Consider the following 26905-nt stretch of genomic DNA (forward strand, 5'->3'; position numbering starts at 1 on the left):
TGAATGGATGAGTGAGCTATTTTGCGATAATAAGAAGCAACTGAATCTGATTCTCTAGAGGATGGTTTTCTGAGTTGCTATCTTATTGAAAAGCACCAATAAAACAGATGGGAGGTTTGTGTAAAAATATGGGACACCTCAATAATTATAGATACTACATTTAATTAGCACAACTGCCAAAACAGCCAGGATCGAAAGACTATTTTTATATAAAATTGAGGATTTCCTTTTACCAATAAGAAGCCTTCTTTGCAATCCAATAATCATCAGTCATTACAGTATTAACCACAAAGGTGATGCACAGAAAAACTCTCTGAAGTGTTCCTTTCTCCTCTTTGTTTTGTATCTTTCCCAAGAAATAATAATTAACTGTCAAAAAATTGTCCTTTCACTATCTTCCAAGAATGGAAATTTAGTTATTGCTAATAAAAAGTATCAGTAAAAGTAGAAGGTTACTACAGTAAAGATCACAAAGCAATAAATGGTGAGCCTAGGTCATTAATCAAATCCACTTGAAGAACAGTTCAACCAGATAGTTAATTACCTTTACGATCAACTATTTGCTAACGAAATCATTTTGCTTTGTCAAATATTATCGAAAATAATATGTGCTACTATTTATTAAGCATTTATGTATAGGCACTCTGGATAGGACTGCATACATGCTTCTTCACTAAAGTCTCATGATTACCTTAGAAAGGAGGTATATATCTATCCCCACTTCACAGATAAAGAAACTGAGGCATCAAAACTATATCCTGGAAATTGAGGAATCCAAGTCCACCATGCTTTGAATCCCAGAAACATTTCTTCTCCAACTATTCCATGCTAATCAGTATATAATGCAGTGACTACGTTTGCTTTGGCTTAAAATTCTCATATATTTCAAATCATATATTTCAAATTCTCATATATTTCAAGAAATTCTTCTTGGTAGTAGGGACAAATTTAAATTGAGCTTTTTCAGTCAGTATAATGTGCAAAATACAAACTTAGTTACCTGAGTTGAAAACTATATCATGTTATCCCATAAAAAAAGCATTAAGCAATCTGATTCAAAATATCATTTTGATTATGAGGCAGAGGATTACTCATGAGGTTAAGGCTGGGTGAGGGCCCTGATGCTCTGGTCTTGCTGTTGTCTGGTGGGTACGTCACCGCAGGATAATTTTGACTAATTTCTCTACATACATCTTGCTCTTGCTTTCTCCCACTCTTCTCTCAGATGTCTTGGCCACATATTGTCTTTTGAAATGATTACAAGGGGCACTAAAGAAAATGGGCATGGAGGAAGAAATTGTTCTTCTTGCTCCCCCTTAGCCATTCTTTTGGGATGAGATCTGAATAATTCAGACTCCAAAAACTGTACTCTTTGGCTATTGCAACATACTGCATTCCAATAATTTCTGGTTTTAAGAAGTCAAGAGAAACCCTGCTTTTCATGCTCTTGTGCTCTCTTCTAAATTTAATTAATACATATTTTATCAAGGGATAAAGAAGGCGAAGATTTTTTGGCATCAGCTTGTAAGACATTCAAATGATTCTACACATATCCTACCTACTCTTGACCTGCAAAGACATTTGAATAGCCTTGCAAACAAAAATGCTGTCTCTTTTTACCACACTTACATCATTCCCTAATTCTGGATTGAAAAATAGAATCTTCACTCACAACAACTAGATTTTTAGCTTATAATATGGGGAATAAAAGTCATAGGCAGAAAATGAAGAGGATTAGTGGAACTGTATAAAGACAGGAAAAGGAAGAAAAGAAAAAGGATGGCAGGGAAGGAGGGAAGGGAGAAGCTGAATAAAATAAGGGAAGGAGACAGAATCTTTTTGTTTTATCCACAGCCTTTGGTAAAGTTAGTTAGAAGTTTGCTTTAAAACAAAATTGCCTCTTTTAGTACTCAGTGATATTTTATTTCTGTGTAACTTCCTTCTCAAATAGGTTAATTACAGAGGCAATTAGTCTAGCTACACACAGGATGTCACTATTCCCTTATATAAATAGAACCAGCACACATGTTTCAGGCAGAGAAAAATATCTGTAAAGACCAAATTTCAAAATGTTACGGAATTCTGTGCTATGAGATGCACTTTTGCCCAGTTTGGGTGAAATTTTATGTTTTCATCATTGTTATTTATTGAATAGTCCTATGTTTTATTATTCTCATGGAAATTCTTTACGTGAACTAGGAAAATCAGCTCAAATTATAATAAAAAGTCCAAAAAGTAGAGGGATCATGGCACTAGGTAACTGAACAGGAGTAAGGCCTTGTTAGCAAGGCAAATAGGAAAAGGAGAGCTACAACTGAAAAAGCTAATCTTATTATTAGTTTAAGCAAATGTACTGACCTATGCAGCCTCAAGGTTTTTTGTGTGAGTACTTCATTTTACATATTGAAAGTCTGGAAATTAGTAACTACTGTAGTTCTGAGATCCTAGTGGTTCATAGCGCAAGAGGCTTTTAAAGCCTCTTGCTTTAAAATTGGATATATGCATCTCTGGGTCGCAGGATCCAGACTCAGTGATACACATGGAATTCATAGGAAAACTTGTTAAATCACTAATAATGGCATCCATTTTCGCCTGAAACCCCTAACTACTGATTATTGTTTATACATTTATCAAAACTAAAATGATAAAGTGCTCTTCAAAAGAATAAATTGCTATATCTAGTACTAAATACATATTCATAGAGGGCACTCCGTCCTTCTTGATGGTAGCTACCCAGGATGACAAAATTGAAAGACGCTGATGACACACTAAACATCTATGGTTCATTAGCCCGCTTGTTGACTGTGGTTATAGTGAAAGCAAGGTCTTAGGTCAGCTCCTCATATCGACCAGCACATTCCTTTCTCTTCTGTGGCCATAGAATATTCCATGTAGTTTTGACTGGCTCTCTCAAAAAAAGTTTGCCATTGGTCACACTATGGCCTGAGAGAGGAAGATACATGACCATTACTACAATAAAAACAAGCGGATCCCATTTCCTGCTCAATGATGGCCCCAGTACATTCTTCTCATATATAAAGCACTGCATGTTGCTTATAAATCAACCTAGAAAAATGTGTGCTTGAGCCATGAGATTGCTCTGCCTGAGTGTGAATCCTGCCCTGCCTCTTACTAGCTATTGAACCATGGCAAGTTATTCGATTTCTCTCTGTCTCTATTTCCTCAGCTGAAAAAGTGGGTATAATAATAGTACCTGTTTCATAGGGGTACTGTAGGAGGCTTAAATTATATAATACAAGCAAAGCCCAAGAATAATTCCTGGCACAAAGAAAGTCCTCAGTAAATGACAGGTATTCTAAGTATTCTACACTGAACAAACAGTGAACAGTGATGAGACTTTTTCAGATTTTATGTGTGTATGTGTGCACGTGTGCACGCACACATGCACATGTACATAAATCTACAGGTCTTGCATTTAAATTTAACCTCCTATAAGAAAAAGTGGAATTTTAAACGGCGGTTAAAATTGGCAGGACAAATGAACTGAGCCCTGTAAAGATCTCTATCAGCACTAGAATCTCCCCATAGTCTAGCCTGTCTGGTACAGCAGTCTCTCTGGGATTTCAGTTGAGGCTTACCTGAGTGTACAGCAGCAACAAGGTAGAATAGGCTTTCTTCTTTTACTCCAAGCATCCAGAGCTATGCTGATGACACAGGGATGGGCAGAGAATGGAGTGATCTCCCTTCCAGAAGATGAACAGTGCCACTGAGAACCTAAATAACTGCTTTATAAGAGATCATTGGCTTTACGGCTTCTGTGTGACCTTTCTGTCCTATTTCCTCTAGAGGGTTTGATGGTGGGTGGGTAAGTCAACTATGCAGCTAAGTGAGCTAGGCAAATAAGTGTTTTGACTACAGTGCCTACAAATATAGAGATATGTGCATATGCATATTCTTTCCCATGCATGCACCAGGATAGCTCCAGAGTATGACAATTAAAAGTACGTTACAGAAGTCATAAGGGGCACATTTTGGATATTTCCTTCAATATCACAGCCAAAAACCATAATGTTTGTTATTACAAGTCACACATATGGAGTGCTTTAAGTCCCATCATCTTTTCACTTGGGGATTTCCTGCTAAGACTTAGTCCTTTTGTGCAAGACAGTAACCTCTAGGTTTTAAAATTACTGATCTTGTATTTTCAGTCACTGTAACAGCCGATTTGGACTGACTTCACGGGTAACCAGATCAATTGTGTAGACATTAATACTTAAGAGGGCGTGGGGAGAGGGAATCAACTGGAACACTCAGCCTATAAAATGGACTATAAAATCACTATCAGAATAGATACTATAAACAAAACAGAATTCTTCACAGCCCAGTTCTCCCTTACACAAATTAGTGCATAGTACAACTCAAATCAGCCCTGATGTTAGGACTCTGTGATCAGGTAAGGAGTCGACACCAGGAAACTAATATTAACCTGGCTGGTCAGTTATAGGTGCTACCCTTTGCCCTCTAACTCAATACTTTAGATGAGTTTGATATTTAACAATTAGTTGGATCTAAATGACCCATTATTCACGGATTTTTCTCTCAAATTCTATAAGATCTCAGAAAGAAAATCACAGTAAGCTAAGAAACCACAGTAAAAAAAAAAAAAAAAAGGGGGGGGGGAGAGGGCTATTAGCATAACAGCATTATACACATAATAAAGTGTCTTGATCCACCAGTAGAATTAAGTGATTTGCAAAACCCAATTCCTCAAATTCATCATTCACAGAAATGCAAAAACATGTAATCAAATATTATTTCTATCAGTGTATAAAAATACATGAAATATTTATTGATATTAAAACATTTATAATTACAGACCTATTAACTTTATCCTTAATGTTAAATAATGAAAAGTCACCTGTGAAATAACATCTAACTAAATTTTAATACATTGGTTTTACTAATGCTTTTTTCCTGTTTGCTCTGCTTTTTCCCCTTTTCTGTCTCACCAGACTCTTGGTTTTACTGGGCAAAAAAAAAAAATTAGTAATCATTTAGATTCATTTTTTGGCTACATATATTTCATAGTTTCACCTTCCCGTCTCTCTCTCCTTTCTGCCATCACTTCTGGAACACAGCCAGAAGCCATGCTGGAGCGGTGCCAGCATGTCCTGTTCTTTTGCAATTTGATTGCCTCTGTATACATCTCAGTTGGGCTTACCTAAGTCACCATTTACAATATTGAGTAGAAAGAGCAGGTTGAAATAGTCGGCATTTATAAGTCCACTGGTTACATGATACAAAATATATAGCCAAGTGTAGAATTTATAGCAATAACATTTATGTATCATGTTACTCCTAGGACAATCTAATTTATAAAGTGCCTATTGTGTATACATAAGGAATAATCATAAATCATTTACATTAAACAGTGTCAACTGTTTAACCCAACTTTCCCCCTAAATTCTGCAGACTGTGATTAATGAGGTTTTTTAAAGGAAGCACATGAAAAAAAAAATCAAGTATGATTCATCTTAGGTGAACAACATACCCATATATAGGAGCAGGTGTCTGTAGTATGATTTAGAATACCTATGGAACATCTCTGGAAAATATTAACTTCCTCTGGAGTAGAGAAATGTCCATGAAAGTGAGGTGGGAATGTGGCAAGAGCCCAAATCTGTCACCAACCTCAGGCTTTCTTTTATTTCCTTCTCAGGAAAGAATGGATTTAAAACAAACAAACAGAAAACCTTCAGGCCCTATTGGATCAGTTGTCTGACATGTTTTCATCTGCAGGCATTTTTAGAAAACCTGAGAAAGATTATTTAGATTAGCTTCTTTGTCTCTTTGACTCCTAGTTAGAGAAAAATCCCAATCAGTGACCGAAGCTTTCAAGAGTCCTAAAGTGTGGCCGGGCGCGGTGGCTCAAGCCTATAATCCCAGCACTTTGGGAGGCCGAGACGGGCGGATCACGAGGTCAGGAGATCGAGACCATCCTGGCTAACCCGGTGAAACCCCGTCTCTACTAAAAAAATACAAAAAAACTAGCCGGGCGAGGTGGCGGGCGCCTGTAGTCCCAGCTACTCGGGAGGCTGAGGCAGGAGAATGGAGTAAACCTGGAAGGCGGAGCTTGCAGTGAGCCAAGATCCGGTCACTGCACTCCAGCCTGGGCGACAGAGCGAGACTCCGTCTCAAAAAAAAAAAAAAAAAAAGAGTCCTAAAGTGAAACTCAAAACATGTATGTGAATATTCTCCCTCTGTTCACACCTTAGCTCATGTCCTATTCAGAGAGGCAATTGTCTTTAGTAATCTCTGCTTTGGGGTTCTCAATGAAACTCATTCTTCTCCTTAAAAAGCCCTTAAAATTAATAATAGGAAATGTTTTTATAATTCACATCTGTAAATGCATTTAAGTTTACCTGAAACTCACATCCACACAGCCAAATTGGACATCACATGACAAAAATATGGTTTGGATTTTTCTTACAGTATTTTGATCCTCTTTCTTCTGTCCTTAGAAAGGACTACAAGAATGACATAGTCTTCTTGCCTTAACTCTACAGCCTTAAAAATATCCACTGATTTGTGTCAGCCAAAACTGAAGAACAACTTAACACTTTTTCATATATATATATGAATACATTTGTTCTTTATTCTTCATATAAGTGAGAAACTTGCTTTTCCTCCAAACTCTATTGATGACTGATATATTACTATGGGGATAAGCAATTCTCTAGCTAGGTTAAAATTAAAACTGGAACTGAAAATCAAAGGAAGGAATGCATAGCAAGAAATTCTGTAAATCACTTTTCTGCAAATGAACTACCTGCTCTTTTCTACTCACAGAAAATTGACACTATGTAAAGATACGTTGTAATCTAGAAAGGAAAACAAAACAAAATCTATATACACACAGAATGATCAGAAATCCATGAACGTCTCAGTCAAAGCAAGAACTGGTGGCAAACAGAGGTTTGGGGAAAGAGTTTATTTTCCAAATAACATGTTAATCTTCATAATCAGATACACTATGGCCTTTGTATAAGTATTTTGAAAACTGATCATCCCCCATGACAGCTGTATTTCAGTGGCATTAATTGGTAGGGGGAAAATGATATATTTCTCTGCAACTTGGGTATATTAAACTTGAGGAGAAGTAACAACTCATTTTAGTAAAAATGGAAGATTTTGGTTCAAAAGTTTATCCATTCATGAGGAACAGTGCTAAATTCACAGGGCTTTCATTTGTGCAAAGAGACAAAAGGTGACATACTGTACCTTCTTTAACAAATTTATTCCTTAAAAATATCTGGTAAACAAGGAATTTTTTCCCATTTTTGAGTGATATTTTGAGTTGCTCAAGAGGAAAAACTGTTATGCTCAAGTGAAGCAACTTAAAACTCCAGGCTGATTCCTTCTTTCAAGAAACTAAGGAATCTATGGAACAATAAAGCATAATTATGACTTCCATTTCAGTGAGAGCTACTCTTGTCTTCACCTTGTTAAAAGGTTACTTTCTTCCCAATTGCATAGAAAAATAAATAATCGCCATGTAGGCATTTAAAAAGTACCCATGTTTTCCTATGATTGACTTATATCTTCTATCAATTCTGTCTAAATTACTCAATTAAAAATAATTATTAAGAAAATAAGTGACTTCATCAACATGTTCCAAAATAAAATATGGACAAGAAGAAAAAAATCAGCTAACAAACACAAAATTTGATATAATTATTGAAAATGATTTTATTTACAATTCACTTTAATAGACTTGATTACTACTTTTTTAACTGAAGTTGAAGAGATTTGGGATACAAAGGCTTCTATAACAATAAAAGCTATTGAATCAAAGAAAACTTCTTTTCCTAATATGTCTTTTTGCGTTGCCAGTATAAAGCGCTTACCTTAAATAAAAGATTTGCCTAGTTTTTTACTACAAATACTAGTAAAGAAGCACCTCCAAGGCTGAACCACTCATTTCCACTTCAGTTAACAAAATTATGTAACTTGCTTTTATTCTTAATTTGGTATTATCATTTAAACTACTCATTACATATTATCCTCATTTTGTCTCTTTATTCAGGAAATAGTCCCAGTAACAACTCATTATCCTGGATGGCTATGGTATCAATGCTATTTTTGTTGGTTCTAGAAGGCATAGATCCAATGTCACTATTCAAGTTTCTTATCCTAGAACCCACAGATTGCTAGGAAACCCAAAGGCTTCTAGAATGATATGCAAATTTTCACGTATATGTGCCCATTGTGATTTTTCTGGCAGCAATCCATTTATTTTTTGCTACCTAGCATTAATGCAGCCTCTTTCAGTTAATAGTACCCTATTTCCTTCTGGGATACAAACCCAATGCCTAGTCCATGGAAAATTACAAAGGTGATTCTGCTCTCTGCTCCAAGAGACGGGCACAGGAGTATTCAGTGATCTAATCAGAACAAATTAGTACAAAGACACTTTTTATAGGGCTTCTGAGAAAGGCATCTTCTCCTTTTCAGCTTGACCTGAAGCCTGAGAGGATGTTACAGCTGAAGCAATGCCCCTGCCACCATCTTACTAACAAATGAAGTCAGAAACTGAGGCTGTATTAGTGGACTCTGAGAGATGGAGAGAAACTGAATTCTGTTTACATTATTTTAATTCAGAAGTTAGCTCTGTGCCTGAATTTTTCATATGTTAGTAAAGCACATACACACACATTCATACTATCCTACTCCATAATATTTGCATAGCTGACTCCTTCTTCAGTGTAACTATTACTGGCTTTCTTTGACCTTTCCTACCAAATGTAAATTCCCTCTGTACTCTGTGCTCTTGACTGCCGTCCATCCTAGCTGTCTTTAATCTTAATACATATTATCAAAATCATATGCCATATGCTGTTCATTAATTTGGTACAGAGGAATTTTGTCAGTTTTCCAGTCCTTTTCAATCAAATTTACACAATGCAGGATTATTTTCTAGTGGAGAAAAAGACAGAGAGAAAGGAAAGGGGTAGGGGAAGGAAAAAAGAAAAAAAAAAAGGAAGAAAAATAGGCTTTGAAAACAAGAGTTCAAATGGACAGCCATGTAGTAAGTTTCATTCAATGGTGAAACAAATTGAGATTTTGTTTAGACATTTACAAGAAGATCAATTTTGCTTAAATATCTTTAGCAGATATTAGCAGGAAATAATTTTTATGTATTCTGATCTCAATTGCAACCAGACTTAGCTGACATAATAACGGGGTCCCTAAATGTAACTTCTGAGGTTTAGAAGCACTTGCCACTTCCTATGAGCTGGCTCTATAAATGCCAAGAGTGAGTATCTTAAATTAAATGAATAGATTAATAAACATCTTTGGAATATCCATCATTAAGGCTGATTTATGTTCTGTTGCCAGCAATAATTCAAAGAAATGCCACGCTATTCAAAAAATATTGCATGTTGTTCTACCACTTTGCCAATGTTGTGACACCATGTAAGTATGACAATATCTATATTCTTCTCAGTACTAACTATACACAAAAGCCAATAGATATTAAACCACTTTAAGTTTACATGGGCATCAGCACGGGAACCACTCATATTTATAACTCTGATGAATGGCCTTTCATTTGTAAATTTATGGTGTATCCATAATTCCTTAGGAAACCAAGAGGTTCATTCAAAAAATTGCCACAACATTTATCTATGCAAAGATGATGGATATGGTTTATGTAATTAAATGCTTTTAAAAATTAAAATCATATTGCCAAGAAAAGAGACATGTTCTTTCCTGGTTTCCTCACATTTTAAAAATGATCGGAACTGCACTCTCAGCAGGTACGATGTTCAATCTAAATAGTGTATTAACACTTATTAAATATATCCAAATTCATCCTTGTTAGAGTTGTGTAGCATTTTCTAGAACTACTTGAAATTAAGTTCAACTTATATTTCTTATTTTCTAATTCTATCCCCCTGCAATAAGCTATAAAATATAGAAAGCAGCATTAGAATCTAATAGTTTTTGTTTATATTTACTGCATTTACTATATTTAGTTCTTCAAGACTATTCACGGCAACCTGCATGGTTTACTGTAAGAAGAAACTATTATAAATTTTATTATGACTCAAAATATATATTTTGGCAAAAATCAACATTAATTAAGAAAGGAAAGACATATTTTATCCCAGTATAGACTTTGCTCGATTGGAGGAATTGATGAAGTAGGAGAAGATGAAAAGATAGTAATTATGAATAAAGTAACCAATAAAAAGCAGAATAGTCAATATTATATGTGTAAAGAAGAAATGCACATTGTTGCTAATGTGTGATGTGCTTTGGTGGCATTTCTAGTCTACTTTCATTTGCCTTCAAGTACACACAAGTGTAGGAAGTACAGACAAGTCTCGGTGGCTTTTTAAAATTTAATCTGCCCTGTTACTACAGAATCTACAAAAATTGAACCTGTTTTTAATAGATTTGGTTATATGAGCAACAATCTCCAAATTATCAACTTGTTTAGCATTAGTACATTCAGTAAAAGGAAAAATTGTGCCAAATACTTGCAAAATTTATTTGCCAAATACTTTTTACATATTAGCTCTCTACACAATACTTAACACAAACATCCTATTAAAAATAACAAAATAAGCATTGTACATACCCCAGTAGGTCGCTAACTCCTCGCGGGCAGGAACATATTTTTCATCATCTTTGGGTCACCAATGGCCAGCACGGCACCTGGGATAAAACACACACCCCATAAATGAGTTTCAATTCATTAAATGGTACAGTGCTGATTGGATTCCATTTGGAAGGTATGAATTCAATGAAGTAACCATCCATATATCAACCTTCTTCCCCTATATCCTACATTATTAAAGGAGCACTGCACATTCTTATAAATCTAAATGACAATTTTATTCTAAAAACTCAGTTCTTGAGAATAATTGCTTCTAAATGGTCATTCTATTACATATTATTATACTCTTTCAGTTTCGGTGGAAGCAACCCAGCGAAGTGTCTGAGATGTCCTTTGGAGTTAGGCCAACAGAGGTACAAACTCTGGTTCCACCACACTATGTATATAGTGTTGGATAAAATTACTTAATCTTGCTAAATCCAGCTGTCTGTAAACTAAGGGTAACTCTAGTCTCTTTCTAATAATGTTGTTCAAAGGCTTAAAGGAAACAATGCCTAGCATGCTGTCTGACACACAGTATACTGTCTTCATCTTCCCCTTTCACTCCTCATTAGTGGAGGGAAGAATTAACCTTGGCCAAAGAGATGGGCATTTGCCTTCAGCTACGATAACGTGATCTCCTGAACTCAAAATGTCATAGGAGTGTCTTTGTTTGGCTGAAGGCTTTGGCCACTGAACAGTGTAACAATGTGATTTACAATGGGTGGTTTGGGCCAAGCGGTATCAGTTTTGCCTCTCAGAGAGACCAGAAACTAAAACTATCAGCCCAACACCAACATTCAAAAGGGGTTGGAGACTAAAGGTCAGCCATGTAAGGGACAGTATGTAGTCAAGTCCCAGTAAAAACTCCAGACACCAAAGGCTCAAGTAAGCTCCCCTGGTTGGCAATGCTCTATATCACACATCGATGCCAGGAAAGTGACATATCCTGATTCCACGGTGAGGACAACAGGAGCTCTGTCTCCGATAATTCCCCAGACTCTACCTTACATATTTCTTCTCTTTTCTGATTTTAATCTGTATCCTTTTCTTAAACCATAACTGTGAGTATAACAGCTTTCAATGCATTCTGAGTCTTTCAAGCCAATTGTTGAAGCCAAGGATGGTTTTGGGAACCCCCTAAACCTGCAATTGATGTCAGAAGTGGGGATTATATTGTGCAGAGAACTGGCTTCCTCTAATCTTGACGCTAACTGTAGAGTTAGTTAAACTTGCCCACTTTTCTTCTTTAAATCTAGAAAGTTCAAAAAGCTTTGAAAGCTAGCTTACTTCACCACTCAAGCGAACTGATTAACAAAGACCTCACTGTTAAAATTCACTTTGACTTGATATTTACACATAAATTACATCCCATTGCTTATTTTTTCTCACACAAACAGTAAAAGCCATTCCTTCCCTATTCCCAATAATAGATAAAGAAATTGTTTTGGGGTTTTTGTTTTGTTTTGGTAATGTGAACGGTAGCAACATTTAGAAATGAATGAATCACACAAGTGAAATTTCTAAAGATTATTAATAATAGATCTCTCAGGGTCAGATGTTAGCAAATAAACTTCATTAAAAGATGTACTGGTTTTGGTCAGGCACGATGGCTCATGCCTGTAATCCCGGCACTTGGGGAGGCCAAGGTAAGTGGATTGCTTGATTCCCGGAGTGTGAGACCAGCCTGGCCAACATGGTGAAAACCTGTCTCTACTAAAAATACAAAAATTAGCCAGGCATGGGGGCATGCGCCTGTAATCCCAGCTACTTGGGAGGCTGAGGTGGGAGAATCATTTGAACTCAGGAGGCAGAGGTTTCAGTGAGCCGAGATCGTGCCATTGTACTCCAGCCTGGATGACAGAGCAAGATTCTATCAAAAGACAACAACAACAAAATGACTGGTTTTCTAACAAAATACTAGTTAAATCACATATTCCTTGTGCTTCTCCTAAGTGGTTTGGTTGTTCCCTGCAAGAGATTGCTTACAACCTTGTTAATTTTTTTTAAACAAATAACAATTTGGTAGACAGAATAGTCAGACCATCCCAAAGATCCTACTGAAATGTTGAATATGCTCAGCATAATGCCCAGGAATGTGAATATAATGGATTTTATTCCATGAACAGGTTACATAACATAGGTGATTTTGAGTCAGATTATCTGCATGACCCTTACGTAATCGATTACATAAGTCTTTTACATTTTAGTCTAGAAATCAAAGAGAAGTCAAAGAGAAGATGGAGATCTGAAGCACGAGAAGGATGTGGCACACCACTGATGTCTTCAGAATAGAAAGTACACACGGCAAGGAATATAGCAGCCTCTAGGGCCTATGGACAAGACCTAGGTAACAGCCAGCAAGGAAGCAAGAACTTTAGTCCTAAAAACACAAAGAGCTGAATTCTGCCAAAAACAAGTATAAGTTCGGGAAACAGATTTTTCCACCCCAGGGCCACAGACAAAAACTCAGCCTGGACAACCTTGGTTTTAGCCTCATGATAACCTGAACAGAAAACACAGCCAGGCTGTGTTGCATTTCTAAACTTCGGAACTGTGAGCCAATATATGGGCACTGTTTTAAGCCACTAAATTTGTGATAATTTGTTATACAGGATCACAGGCTTCTGCAAGTCTTTTATTAACTTCTCTTTAGTCTTTCACCCTGAAAACAGGAGTCAGTAATGGGCTACATTTCCTTAACCATATAGACCCCCAGATTGCTATTCCTGAAACAGACAATTCTTGTACCCACTCTGAATAACAAATACAAAACAAGGTACTAAGTTGTATGTAAAGAGATCATTTGTGCCAGGCGTGGTGGCTCACGCCTGTAATCTCAACACTTCAGGAGGCCAAGGCAGGCGGATCACCTGAGATCAGGAGTTCGAGACCAGCCTGGCCAACATGGTGAAACCTCGTCTCTACTAAAAATATGAAAATTAGTTGGGCATGGTGGCACATGCCTATAGTCCCAGCTACTCATGAGGCTGAGGCAGGAGAATCACTTGAACCCAGGAGGTGGAGGTTTCAGTGAGCCGAGATCATGCCACTGCACTCTAGCTTGGGTGACAGAGTGAGACTCTGTCTTAAAAAAAAAAACAAAAAAGAAAGAAAGAAAAAGAGAGATCATTTGGAAAACTCAACTGCCTACCTCCTGTGAGAAATGAACTCAAATACACAGTAAATTACTTCCAACTTTTCTTAGGTCTTTTTAAAGTAAGTAGCAGTTGCTGCTTCTTTTTTCCTATTATTATACTTTAAGTTCTGGGGTACATGTGCTGAACGTGCACGTTTGTTTCACAGGTATACACGCACCATGGTGGTTTGCTGCACCCATCAACCCATCACCTACATTAGGTATTTCTCCTAATGCTATCTCTCCCCAAGCCCCCCAACCCCCTGACAGGCCCGAGTATGTGATGCCCCCTACCCTTGTGTCCACGTGTTCTCATTGTTCAACTCCCACCTATGAGTGAGAACATGTGGTGTTTGGTTTTCCGTTCCTGTGTTAGTTTGCTGAGAATGATGGTTTCTAGCTTCATCCATGTCCCTGCAAAGGACATGAACTCATCCTTTTTTATGGCTGCATAGTATTCCATGGTGTATGTGTGCCACATTTTCTTTATCCAGTCTATCACTGATGGGCATTTGGGTTGGTTCCAAGTCTTTGCTATTGTGAACAGTGCCACAATAAACATACATGTGCATGTGTCTTTATAGTAGAATGATGTATAATCCTTTGGGTATATACCCAGTAATGGGATTGTTGGTCAAATGGTATTTCTAGTTCTAGATCCTTCAGGAATCACCACACTGTCTTCCACAATAGCTGAACTAATTTACACTCCCACCAACAGTGTAAAAGTGTTCCTATTTCTCCACATCCTCTCCAGCATCTGTTGTTTCCTGACTTTTTAATTGCTGCTTCTTTAAACAGACTTGGGGATGGGTGCAGTGGCTCATGCCTGTAATTCCAGTACTTTGGGAGGCCAAGGTGGGTCGCCCGAGCTCGGGAGTTCAAGACCAGCCTGGGAAAAATGGCAAAACCCCATCTCTACCTACATATATATATATGTGTGTGTGTATATATATGTGTGTGTGTGTGTGTGTGTGTGTGTGTGTGTGTGTGTGTGCTGGCTGTGGCGGCGCAGGCCTGTGGTCCCAGCTACTTGGGAAGTTAAGGTGGGAGGATGGTGTGAGCTTGGGAAGTGGAGGCTGTGGTGAGCTGAGAATGCACCACTGCACTCCAACCTGGGTGACAGACCTAAGACCCAGTGTCAAGAGGAAGAGAAAAACAGACTTGGTAAACGACCATATGTCCAGTGCAAAGTCTAAGTATATGGAGTGTGGGGATCATTGAAAAGGAATTTCTTCCAGTAGTTGTTCTAGAATATGTTTAGAATATGTTCCTACAGTTGTTCCCTATCTCATTCTCTTTCTATTCACTTACTACAGCACTATCATATTTTTTATAAAACACCAATCTTATCGTGTTGTGTCCCTACTCAAAATGACCAATTAAATGACCTTCAAGATAAAGTCATTCATTCATTTATACAATATTTCAATGTGTACGATATGCTAAATTCTGTGTTAGGTGAATTTAGCATTCTTTAAAGAAATTTAGTTTTCTTAAACATACGCAAGGTATAACAGGCAAATGGGTTCAAGTTGCATCTATATCACCACAATAAATATATTCTTATTTTAAAATTGGTATTATTTTTGGTTGACAAATCATAATTATATTACATTTATAAAGTAGAATGTTATATTTTGATATATGCATGGGGTGTATAGATATGCACACATATACAGATATCAAAATGGATATATATAGATATCTATATATAAGTACATATGGATATAGATTCTTAAACCATGACTAAAGGAATATTGAAATTATTTGTTTATAAAATTAAGGTGACTGCCACTTGTAACAGATATGTTACTGTCTGAAATATTTCCAGATGCAGTTCCATATCATGTAAGTCTTATTCTTGCTGTCCCTAGATTAATGGCCTTTATCCTTTCAAGAAGAGGTCGGCCACCATCTAGAACAAAGGGGCCACTAATCAGCTTGGAGTTTCAGAGCTAACCTTTGGAAATCTTAGATAACAAACTCGAATGACAGAATTTGAGAGTAAAAAGCAGTGAAGATCTCCAAAATATGTCCTTTTACAAAACAAAAGCAAAATGCAGATTATGAACAGCCAGTGTGGGAGCTCTCACATACCTAGGGAGGAAGAGGAGAGAATTTGGGGCAAAGAAAGAGGTAGAAAAGGGATGAAGAACTCAGAGGTGTGGTTCAGGCTTTCTTCATATCGGTATTAATATTTGGCTTCCAGGGCAGTGGTGCAGAAGCCTATGAGTGGCACAAAGGAATCCACGGCCCTGTGGGCTGACAGTACTCTTTCATGGACATTTCTTGATGGCAGGAGTTGAGGGTGGTAGTGAGAGCACAGGACTGCCTGGGAATCCCTGTTTTTAGTCTTGTATCCATCTAATCTGGTGAGAGAGAAATAAAAAACCACTGCTAAAGGAAGGAAAACATCTGGATTGACTGAGTTAGAGTTGGTTATTTATTCCTCACAGTTGGTGCACATGTGTAGGGAAACTGAAAAGTACTGTGATCTGTTCTGCCCTCTCCACACCACCATACACACACACACACACACACACACACACACACACATCCACATGCGTGCACAAAACAGAGGAAGACTGAGGAAGCCCTGGGATGGGGAGGAAAAGGGGAACCTCAAGTCCAAAGGAAATGGTAGGTCAGCAACAGATTCACTGGCTCAAAGTCCAGGTGGGGCCAGTTGCATCAGCAGCTGATCCAACAAGGACAGAGCCGCCCCTCAGGGTAGAGACCAGACTAGGGTGCAGAATCCAGGAAGGGCACAGAGGTCAACTCAAGGATCAGCATGAATAAATGTGACAGCCCACACTCCCAGCTGTAGCCACAGTGATACAGCCTCCCCCAAAGATGGTTTCTTTAGTTGGGACAGAGGCAGAGCGTGCACTAGGGTGAGATTTGTGCAGCCCCTAGGAGGACACACAATTAAAAGAGGCATCATTGCTCTCAGGGCCCTGTGGGTGCAGGGTTGGCACCTGAGAGTGGTGTCTCTTTACATTTTGTATCCTAGGCCCCTCCTTCACCCCATCCTACTCCAGGGCCTGAACAGGGATATGGGAAAACAAATACACAGAGAGGATTTGACACAGCTATTTTGTATTCACTTTTTATTCCCTTTCAACCTGCCCAGTAAGGTGGGGGCTCAGAAGTGAGAATAAGGCTGGGCACGGTGGCTCACGCCTGTAATCTCAGCACTTTGGGAGGCCGAGGCAGGTGGACCACCTGAGGTCAGGAGTTCAAGACCAGCCTGGCCAACATGGTGAAACCCCATCTCTACTAAAAATACAAAAAATTAGCTGGACATGGTGGTGGGCACTTGTAATCTCAGCTACTTGACAGGCTGAGGCAGGAGAACTGCTTGAACCCAGGAGGCGCAGGAGGTTGCAATGAGGCAAGATCATGCCACTGCACTCCAGCCTGGGCAACGAGAGTGAAACTCTGTCTCAAAAACAAAAACAAAAAAAAGTGAGAATATATTATGAAACCAGCTCTATTTTTCTTTGTGTATTAAAGTGGATATATTTTGACCCCATTAGATGTGTCTCAAAAATTATTACACTATTTTATCAAATATTTCCCTATTTAAATTACTCCAACCGCTATTTAAAAGTCTTTTCTTCTTTCCACCTTCTTTAAGTATATCAGGTCCACTTCTTCCCATGCTATTGAAAATTGCATGTTATCTCACTCAACATACAAAAGGAACCAAGCACTTCAATTTCCTAAGATTCAATAAGAATGATGACCACTTCTAAGCCCTGCCAGCCTAAAGCGTATTTCCTAGCATCCTCTTCTGAAGTCTGCCAAAAAGATGCACAATCTAAAATCTAAAACTGTCATAAATCTGAGGTACTATGGCAACTTACCTGATTTAAACTTTTAAAATGTGCGTCATTGCTCCTTTTACAAATTCCAAGAAATTTCGCATCTTTTATCTAACACAGAGGTAGCAGGGTACCTATGGAGGTAGCAGTATTGCATTGGAACCCACAGCTGGAATCCATGGGCCATATCTCTGGGGTCTACCAGTTAGCTGAAAGTTCTTGGATAAATCACTTGATCTTTCAGGGTATTACATTAATTACATGAAAGAGCTGGTCTATACAACCTCTAAAGTTCCATCCTGCCCTAATATTTCTATCTTAAGTAGATGGTAACATCTGATGGCATCTTAAACCTGCAAATTCATGAATATAGGCACCAAAAAGCTAAACAATTTACCAATCGTGGTAGGAGAACTGGTAGCATGGAGAGACAGAGATGGTAAGTGAGACTCAGATGGTCAATAATAATCATAAGAGCAAACATTTAGATATTTTATAGTAGCTACTATGAGTAGGCAATGTGCTAAGCATTGTCATTGTTACCTGGCTTAATTCTCAGAACAATGCTATGGGAGAGGTACTTTTTTTTTTTTTTTTTTTAACAGAGTCTCACTCTGTCACCCAGGCTGGAGTGTAGTGACGCAATTAAGACTCACTGCAGCCTTGATCATCCAGGCTCAGGTGATCCTCCCGCCTTAGCCTCCTGAGTAGCTAGGATTCTAGGTGTGTGCCACCATGCTCAGCTAATTTTTTGAATTTTCTTTGTAAAGATGGGGCTTCCCCGTGTTGCCCAGGCTGGTTTTGAACTCCTGGTCTCAAGCGATCTCCCACCTCAGCCTCCCAAAATGTTGGGATTACAGGCATAATCTCAACATGGCCCCACCAGGCCAGCCATCTTCTGCCCTAAACCTCTACCTTTGACGCATTTATCCTCTTACAGATGTAGATTTGTCACGTTCCGCATCATTCATCTGACTGAAAACCAATATGCCACTGCAGCCCATACTGTCCTACAGCAAAAGCACTCCGATCTTATCCATTGGAATATGGCTCCACAATCAAAAGCTTAATTTTTGCTCCTTTCCAACAGACACTGATAGGGAAAGGTACTTTTATTATATTCATTTTATAGATGAGAAAACTGGCACAGAGAGATTAAGAAATGTGCTCAAGTTCATACAGTTAGAAAGTCTTCAGCCAGCTCTGCTCCCTCTATTCATTGCATCCAAAAGAATTCAATTAAAACAAAATGAAAAGTACATGACAAACAAAATTCTAGAATCACTGTACATTACAAATATTTAACATAACTATTTCTGAAACTAAAACTAAGTAAGAATGCAGAAAAACGTTATTGAAAAATATTTTCATGAGGTATCAGTGCATAGATGCAAAGTTGAAATTGGAAGACATAATCATGTGTTCATTTTATTCTAAAGATAAGAAAAATGAGTTGACTTAGGGCAGTGGCAGGACTGTGCCTGGAACCCAAGTACCCTCTTTTCCAGCCCTGTGCTCCTTCCACTGTCTTCCTAATACACATTTTTGGAAAGACAATAGGGGTTGAGAATGCAGGCTCTGAAATTAGACTGCTTGGTTTGAATTCCTGTTCTCACTTACTAGCTGTGTAATCTCATGCCTCAGTTTCCACATCTGTAAAGTCTGAGAAACAATAATATCTACTGCATGTGGTTGTTGCGATCCTCGCATCAAACACTTAGTACCATCCCTGGTACCCAGTAAGCCCCTAATGAGTACTGGCCTTCATTATTACCACAATAGCAATAGAGCATTTGGAAAATCAGAAGGTCAAAAGATCAAGAGCTACTCAACAGCTAGGCAAGGAGAGCATAAAAAGTGTGTAAATCGCATATGAGATATTCCAGACTTTTCACGTAAAAACTCCATTCCTTACTCGTCTAAGCACACCATGTAAACAACAGAGGTAAATAAATTGTTGTGGGGACTAGAGATGCGGAAACCCTAAAAGAAGTAATTTTACTGGCAAAGTTATAGGTAGAATTCCTAGCTTCCAGCCTTAGCGTTATCATTGATAGTTGAGCTGTGGAAAGTCAAATTTTGTCTTTGTGTCTCAGTTTCCTTCTTAGAGCTTCCCTCTCCAGGGATACTTTTCAAAGTTTCCCAAATTTCATGAATAACTGGGGTCTAAAAGGAGATTCCATGTATTAATTTAAAAAATTCTAACCAAATAAGCAATATACAATCTTGATTCCCAAAACTTTTTTTCGTTCCAGTTTGCATCAGATTTCCTGCCATTATTAACTTGGTTCTGATTATAGAAAAACATACATAATTTGCAATTCAAACAGCCTTTAATCTTAAAAGGGTTTCCATTGTGGAAGAGAGAACAAGTTCCCCTAGCTCTGTCCTTGGCATAGCCCATCACTTGCTCAAGGGATCTTAACTCATAAAGAAGGAGCACTGTATAGCTTTAAAATGACTTCATTCCCATATTTACATATTTTTAATAGGGCTATGATGAATCTCCTTCCGCTTGACTCCTATTTTGAGCTGTGATATTTTAATCTCCATTCTTGCTGCAACTTAGCAGATGAATGTGCAGTGTGACAGAGCTCAGAGGAAATAGTATAAATAAAGCAAAGTGGAGCTATGACATCTCACATTTTATAGCTTTTTTATTGTAGCCGAAGCATAAACAGAGCACAGCTGTGTTATACTTACCGCTGTGAGCACTCCCTCAATCCTCACCCCCTGTTGCTTTTAAAAAGACAGTGCTCTTATTCAAAAAGCTTTGGCTGTGGGTAACATGGCCCCACCGGGCCAGCCATCCTCTGCCCCAAACCTCTACCTTTGACGCATTTCTCCCCTTACAGACGTAGATTTGTCATGTTCCGCATCATTCATCTGACTGAAAACCAATATGCCAACTGCAGCCCATACTGTCCTACAGCAAAAGCACACAGCTCTTACCCATTGGAATACGCCTCCACAATCAAAAGTTTAAATATTGCTCCTTTCCAACATACACTGCACCCAAATAATGTATGCACCCTCTCTTACTAGGAGACAGGAAATTAGCTGAAAGTATTCAAAACAGTGCACTCTCTTAATGAGAGCCCGCTTTTAAAATGAAGAAGTTGTGTTTCTCACTTTCAGGTTAACTCTTAGTCATGTTTGAGTGAAAGTTGGAAATGCCAAAAAGGCCAGAAAGAGTGAAAGTTAAAAGAGTGGTGTTGAGATGAACAAAATAACTCTACGTGCTAATGCAATCACCAGGCTTTAGAATGTTTCAGGCTGGTTACGTATTTCAATCATTCTGAAGAAGACAGCATGACGGATAGCATGCACCCTCTATTCTCTAGCAAATGAGGTTATATAACATGGCTGCTTTGTCCAGAACAGGCACCTGATCTAATCCAAGCCAATCAGAGTCCTTCCTTAAGATATCTGATTTAAGGAGAATGGATAAAGCAGTGAGCTATAAAATTCCAGCGCTGTCATCAACGGTGACATTTCCTCCCATATGGAGAAATCTCTATTGCAGCAAGAAACAGTGAAGCCGACATTCAAAGTGACACAGAGACAAGAGAAAGGGATCAAGTCCTGACAAAGTGTGACTCCCGGGTTCCAACTGTTCCTGAGGCCCAACTACATTCCTGTCCTTTCCCCTCCTTGGTTATTTGCCTTCCTTGTATTCCTTTACCCAACAAATTCCAGGCTTATTTCTTAAACTGCCTCAAATTGGATTTTTAGCACTTAAAAAAAGAGTGTCTTAATTATTACAACTTCCAGAAGATTCTTTTTTTCTTTTTTCTTCAGATGGGTTTAGATTTATTCTTCCTTTTTCAAATACCACCACACTATTTATGGGACGGAGGGAAAACCCTCTGGGCTTGTAGAGGAATGTGTAATGAAAATTCAAAAGACACATGCATCCAAGTGAAAAGAATATAGGGGCATAGTAGCCTATACACCAGTGAAGTGAAATGAAAGACAGGAAGATTGATTTGCATCATCATTAACATGGAGGGAGAAAAGCACAAGAACACAATAACTGCAAGAACCACCTCCATTGACACACGTAATTGTTTCGAAACAACAGACCCAACTGGGCTAACATAGGGGCAAAGTTGGTATCCCAAGCTTCTCAGCTATCTATCCGCCCAAAGTTGCTCTTCTGCCAAGCTCATTGTTTACCAAGCTGCCAGCCCAGCCCAGGGATCTGATTAGCAATTTGCACTTTTGTGAGAGGATTAACAGAATTCCTTTGTTTTGATGTCGGATTATCAAACTGCATCTTTAAAGAGGTGTGACCTCATCCAGATTCATAAGCCTGCTCCCTTGAGAATGACTTGAATTTTACTCCACTTGCGCAACATATAATTTCATAAAGGAGTTACTGTCAAAACATGGTACTCAATTCTTGATGTGTGTGAAGAAGCACATTTGTAATGTAAATAACCTCAGAAGTTTTGTGATATTTTAAAATAACCCATCTGGTGGGAAAACAAGGATTTTCAACCCATTTGGTTCCAGCACTAGTAAATTAGTGTGTATCAAACTCATAGAACCCAGAGATAAACCCCATCTCTGGGCTGAGCCTCATGTTGCTTTTATTTTCAAGGGCAAGTATTTTAATTGTCCCAGAGTTCTTGATATATATATGTATTTTTTTTTTAAAGAAGGGCAGAATGCATAAGTGAGTAAACTGAGGAAAACCAAAGAATTTGGCTGCAAATTGACAATGATATCAAATCATCTACAGCACAGTTCATATGAAAGAGGAAAATAAAATCAGAGTTTTGTATTTCTAACTGTATTCTGCAACAGTCAGTTAATCAAAAAAAGAAGTCCCTAAAATCTCCACCCAAATTTGAAACAAATAAAACTTCCAAGGGGGGCATCTATAGGACAAGATGCAACAAAGTAAGTGCAGACTTTGCACTACTGTAATCCTTACTTAAGGGGTACTCCCAAGTAGAATGCACACGAACAGTGTGGCCTGGGGAGGGCATGTATTACTAGTGTGAAGACCTTATCTTTGGAAGTATGTGAAAGTGTGGCCTGGCCATGGCAAATACCCAAAACGCCAGATACGACTGCAGATCAAGTTGTGGCTTTACTCACTGACCAATGAAAAACCAAAACAATAAAAACACCCTGTTTCATAATGAGGAAATAAGAATAATTAAATATGCATATTTACTTTTAATATCAATTAGACTGTTACCCTAAAGTTGATAGATTTTAGAATGTTTCTTTCAGTTAGCAAACTTTCAATTATATAGTGAGAGTACTAGGCAGGCCCTGATAAATAAGACAGAAGGTGTGTTTGTCTGAAAGCTTAGTACATACACACGTCTGTGACATCAATAGTTCTTAATGGGTGGTTGTGTGGATTACTTAAATCACATGGAAAATCGTTTTTAAAATACCCAAGTCACGTATTCCCACCTTTTAGCCAAGGGATGGGGTGAGAGCATGTTTTTCTAAAAAAATCTCAGTTAGTATTCCATGAATGCCTCCTTAAACAGCTCTCTCTTATATTTAGAAATTGCCTTTCTATGTGGATTATTTGCTAGCTTGCCTTACTCACAAAATTGGAGAAGTCTTTAAAAAGGTGGATCATGTCTCTTATGAGCCTCATACAGTGACCCACACATAGTTTTGTGTTCAAATATCAAGTTGGATAAATAAATTCAAAAGATGGTGGTTAATTAATAGGGATGTGATAGATGTATCATAGCAGAGAAAAACTTCAGGGACAGTAGGAATGAATACTAAAAATAACTAAGAATTTGACTTTAACCCCAAAGCTTCCTAAATGGAATTCAAAAAGAAAACAATGTGCATTATTTATGACTTCTCTGACCATAAATACAGAACACCAGCCAAAATCGGCCTGAGATTATTCACGTACACAACAAGTATTGTTCCATTTGTGAGGAACTATCCTGGGCTCTAGACATAGACCAGTAAACAAAACAGACCAAGTTCCTTGCCCCCACGCAGCTAATATTCTACTCAGGGAGACCAAAAATAAACAAGATAAATAAACATATGCATATACACACATTAAGTTAGGGAAGTGCTAAGGAGGAAAATTAAAGTGAGCGAGAAAAGCAAGTGTTTGGTAGTAGACGGGAGGTCCTCTGTAAGAAGCTGCCATTTGAGTCAAGATTGGAAGACAGTGTCGGAACGAGTCACGCGGTTATCAGAGCAGAGACCACTACAGGCTGAAAGAAACTGCAGGAGAGCAAAGGCCCCAAGACAGTTGGTGGCTTCCACCGCATAGGAGAAAGAGCAACGGGCAGTATGTTAGTGCGGTAGGGAGGAACATGGCGGAAGGGGAAGTCAGTGAGGAAACAAGGTACGGAGGAAAATGACAGAAGGGGAAGTCAGTGAGGAAAGGGGGTAAGGGCTGACTCTGCTCCTCAAGGGCCGTAGTAAGGACTCCCCTGAGGTAGGAAGCCACTGGAGGGCACTGAGCACAGGATGACATCTGACTAATCTGATTTACACTTCAAAGGTTCACCCTGGCCACCATATGTGGGAAGACGAAAAACTAGCCAGTAGAGGAGAAGCCCAGTTAGGAGCCTATAGCCACAATGAGAACTTATGGTGGCTTGACAGACAGGAAATAGTGGAGGTGATGAGAGGTGCTCAGATTCTGGAACTATTTTGAAGGTAGTTTTGTTGAAGTTAGACGTGGAGTAAAAGCGAAAGAGAAGAGTCAAGGATGATAATGAGGTTTTGGTTCTGAGCAATGGGAAGAATAGATTTACCCTTAACTGAAGAGGGAAAGACTTCAGGGAGGGCAAGTCTGAGGGACACGTGAGGATATCAGTTTTGCATGTGCCAAGCAGAGCTATCAGGTAGTCATGTGGATATGTGTGTCTGGGGTTTAGAAAAGAGGTTGCCATGTAAAATAAATGTATATCCCCAAATAAGATTTGTCCTAGCTCTGACCACTACAAGTGGCAGGTTTCAAATGAATATGTATGTATGTATTTATTGATTTTAACTGACTGAGAATGGGGTCTCCCTATATTGCCAAGGCTGGTCACCAACTCCTGGGTTCAAGCTATCCTCTCACCTCTCCCTCCCTAAGAGCTGGGATTATAGGTGCGAGCCACTGCACCCAGCCCAAATGAGTCTTCATTTGAAAGATACAGCAGAACTGACAGTGTCTTTGATGATGGTCTTTAAAAACCACAACTACCTTTATGTAACCATTTGTTTTTAATAGAGACAATTCCTTAAAGTTAATTCTATACAGATAAATCATAAGCAACTAAATTCACTGTCCACATATGCAGTTACATTGGTCCTCCCTTAACCATGATTTTGCTTTCTGTGGTTTCTACTACCTACAGTCAACCACAGTCCAAAAACGTTCAATGAAAAATTTCAGAAATAAACAACTCGTAAGTTTTCAATTGTGCAACATTCTGAGTAGCATGATAAAACTTTCCTGCTGTCCCACACTCTGTCCTGCCCAGGAATGACTCCTCCCTTTGTCCAGCAAATCCCCACTGTCCATGCCACCTGCCTGTTAGTCACTTAGTAGCAGTTTGGTTATCTGATCCACCATCATGCTATCATCATGCTTCTGTTCAAGGAACCCTTATGGCAGCAGTCCGCAAACTTTTTGGCACGGTTCTGTAGAAGACAATTTTTCCACGGACTGGTTGGAGGGTACTGGGGCTTGGGGAATGGTTTCAGGATGAAACTGTACCACCTCAGATCATCAGGCATTATTGATATAGTTTGGCTGTGTCCTCACCCAAATCTCACCTTGAATTGTAGCTCCCATAATCCCTAAGTGTTATGGAAGGGAACCTGTGGGAGGTTATTGAATCACAAGGGCAGTTATCCTCATGCTGTTCTCGTGATAGTGAGTTCTCACAAGATCTGATGGTTTTATAAGGGGCTTCCCCCCTTTGTTTGGCACTTCTCTCTCACCTGCTGCCATGTAAGATGTGCCTCTTCCTCTACCGCCATTATTGTAAGTTTCCTGAGGCCTCTCCCGCCATGCAGTGCTGTGAGTCAATTGAACCTCCTTCCTTTATAAATTACCCAGTCTCAGGTATTTTTTCATAGCAGCATGAGAACAGACTAACACTGTTAGATTCTCATAAGGAGTGCACAACCTAGATCCCTTGCATGCACGGTTCGCAATAGGGTTTGCGCTCCTATAAGAATCTAGTGCCATGGCTGCTCTGATAGGAGGCAGAGCCCAGGTGATATGGCCCGGTTTCTAACAGGTCACGTACTGATACCAGTCTGCAGCCCAGGAATTGGGGACTCCTGTCTTATGGGACCTCACAATGTGCCCAAAGCACAAGAATCACAGTGATGCAGGCAATTTGGATACGCAAAAGAGAAAGGGTAAAGTGCTTCCTTTAAAAAGTGAAAAGGTGAAAATTCTTAAGAAAAAAAATCTTATGCAGAGGCTGCTAAGGTCCACGGTAACAACTAATTTTCTGTGAAATTGCAAAGAAGGAAAAAGAAATTCATGTTTGTTTTACTGCTGCACCTCGAACAGCAAACGTTATGGCTGCAGTGCATGATAGGTGCCTAGTGAAGATGAAAAAGGGTATGAACTTGGGGGGTGGAAAATATGAATAGAAATGAGTTCCAACTCATGGGAATGTGTTGCCCCTCAAAGAATTGAGCTTAAATGAAGATTTCAGCAAGGGGTCTCCTGAAATGAGTAATACCAAACCATTTACTGGAAACAAGGGATGGTTACACAGATTCTGCAACACAGAAGGTCAATAGTAGCCTAACACCATGTCACAATACCGATGGCATTTATCTCACTTCATCTCATCACGTAGGCTTTGTACCATCTCACATCATCACAAGAAGAAAGGTGAATCTAGTACCTAAGATATTTTGAGAGAGAAAGAGAGAAAGAGAGACCACATTCACATAATTTTATTATGGTATATTGTTATAATTGTTCTATTTTATTATTTGTTACTGCTGTTAATCCCTTATTGTGCCTAATTTCTAAATTAAACTTTATTAAGATATACATATGTAAGAGAAAACACAGTACAGACTGTCCCCAACTTACAATTCCACTTATGAAGTTTCGACTTTATGATGGTGCAAAACCATTCTGTTTTCCACTTTCAGTAATCAATAAATTACAGAAGATATTTAATCCATTATTACAACATAGGCTTTGTATTAGATGGTTTTGCCAAACTGTAATGTAACTTTTCTGAGTACATTTAAGGTAAATTAGGCTAGCTATGATGTTTAGTAAGGTAGGTTTACTAAACGCATTTTTGACTTAACGATATTTTCAATTTA

General features: G+C 38.6%; 1 protein-coding gene across 7 annotated transcripts in view; it reads right to left on the reverse strand.

The window, feature by feature from the left end:
* SOX5 (SRY-box transcription factor 5) overlaps positions 1-26905 on the reverse strand; it is a 1029303-nt gene that overhangs the window by 824851 nt on the left and 177547 nt on the right. For 6 of the 7 annotated variants that reach the window (XM_031936285.1, XM_031936283.1, XM_031936282.1 and 3 more), the window contains exon 3: positions 10610-10686. The gene's annotated coding sequence lies outside the window, so the exon portion shown is untranslated. Of the gene's footprint in view, positions 1-3599; positions 3798-10609; positions 10687-26905 lie in introns of those variants that run through there. The other variant, XM_031936284.1, reaches the window with a different exon arrangement.

The sequence above is a fragment of the Piliocolobus tephrosceles genome, chromosome 10 (genome assembly GCF_002776525.5).
Source record: "Piliocolobus tephrosceles isolate RC106 chromosome 10, ASM277652v3, whole genome shotgun sequence".
NCBI classification, from domain to species: domain Eukaryota; kingdom Metazoa; phylum Chordata; class Mammalia; order Primates; family Cercopithecidae; genus Piliocolobus; species Piliocolobus tephrosceles.